This window comes from Peromyscus californicus, unplaced genomic scaffold, assembly GCF_007827085.1.
Source record: "Peromyscus californicus insignis strain IS unplaced genomic scaffold, ASM782708v3 Scaffold_13__1_contigs__length_99412109, whole genome shotgun sequence".
NCBI lineage: Eukaryota > Metazoa > Chordata > Mammalia > Rodentia > Cricetidae > Peromyscus > Peromyscus californicus.
Genome location: NW_026294424.1, coordinates 96,861,669 through 96,863,665, shown reverse-complemented (window position 1 = coordinate 96,863,665; position 1,997 = coordinate 96,861,669).

The window sequence follows — 1,997 nt, the reverse complement described above, 5'->3', positions numbered from 1 at the left end:
TAGGGACTTTGAAGTTGGACTAAATGCATTTTGCATTGTGATATAGCTACAAGTCTGTGGGGGCCAGGGAGTAGAAGGTAGTGGTTTGAAAGAAAATGGTCCCCACAGGCTCAAAGGGAGTGGCACTATTAGGAGGTGTGGCCTTGTTGGAGTAGGTGTGGCCTTATAGGAGGAAGTGTGTTCATTCTTTTTCTGCTGCCTGCTGATCAGGATGTAGAGCTCTCAGCTACCTCTTTAGGGCTACACTTCCTGCCATGACAATAATGGACTGAACTTCTGAACTGTAAGTCAGCCCCAATTAAATGTTTTCCTTTATAAGAATTGTCATAATCATGATGTCTCAATACAGCAATAAAACCCTAATACTGCTACAGCATCTCTTCCAAGAAATAAAAATATACCATAATCTGAAATTATTTTCATTCAGCGTTTGTTTTTAAAATGCACGATTTATATTAGAATCTCAGTGGCGGTGAGAGTCTACATTTTTGGTTCTGAGGATTGAGCTCAGGTTTTTGCGTACGGTACACATATGCTCTGCCACCAAGGTGTACCCCTAGGCCTGGTTAAAACCTCTTTTAAAAAGTTGTTTAGTTTGAATATATGAATATGTATGTGCATACATGTGTGCCTGTGCCCAGAGAGGTCAGAAGAGAGGGTTGGATCCTGTGGAACTAGAGTTATAATCGGTTGTGAGCCACCATGTGGTTGCTGGGAACCGAACCAGGGTCCTCCACAAGAACAAGTGGTCTTAACCACTGAGCCATCTCTCCAGCTCCATAGAGCCCCTTGTTATACACTTCCATAATACTTTATGTACTTAATTAATTACAATTAATTAACGCATGTGTAATTGCTCATTTGGCTTTGATTTTTTTCCCAAAGTTCCATGAGGCTAAGAGACATAGCATGGCATTTACCATATCTCCATTATATCTGGCATATACTACATTGTGGTAGTTAATCTTATTTGAGTATGTCCTCCAGAGGTTTGTGTGTGGGAATCTTGGTCCTGGCATGGCCGTATCAAAACGTGGTAGATATTTATGAGGTAGGTAGAATTAGGTCCCAAGGACACAACCCTCAGAAGAGATCCCATAAGTATCATTACAACAGATTAGTTCTTGAGACAGCTGGTTGTTATAAAACAAGGCCATTCCATGTACTTGACACTGCTACCATACTGTCTGAACTTTGTAGCCACCAGAATCATGAATCACATGAATATCATTTCTTCCTAAAACTCTCTTGGATATTTTCTTACAGCAACACAATACGGACCAATATAAGGAATGTGTAACTCTAGAGAGAAGCATTCCTATTCAAATGAAAATGACCGTGACCATGAAGACAGAATACGCAGAGAAGACATTGGAGCAGCTGTGTCCCTGAGGGGATCAGAGATGGGCAGTGGTGGGCCAAGTGCTGTGCTTTGATGTGAAAGATTTGTACAGGAAGTAAGCTCATTCTGCTTAGATGAAAGGCTGGGTGGGCATCACCTTCAAGGGGAAGCCATAATTCTGACCCACACTTCCTAAAACAGGAAATTTGAAATCTGAAATTAAAACACAGCTTCATCATACTCCATATAGGGACTTTTGAAGATCTCACCATGCTATGGGTGTATGTTACATCACAGTGTTTTTCTACTTGGGGAATATTTTGGCACTTATTTTGGTTAAAAAATTTAAAAAAGGAATAAGAAAGAAAGATAAATGTTATTTTATTGTTTTGATTATTTTATTGCTTTGAACAAGAGATTTCACTTCTTCCATTTGGCCATTTTGAATTTGAGAACTTGTGTGTTTTCATCCACTATGGTCAAGTTTGGGTATTTCTAGAGGTCAATCATCTGCCCATCAAGTTTACTACCTATAAAGGACACTGTTTATCCCACACGTATCACTAGAATTATCATACAAGGAAATCCATGTTGAAGTACACTGTACCTAGGAATCCACATCCATATTCACGAGCATAGATGAGCAATCCTGAGG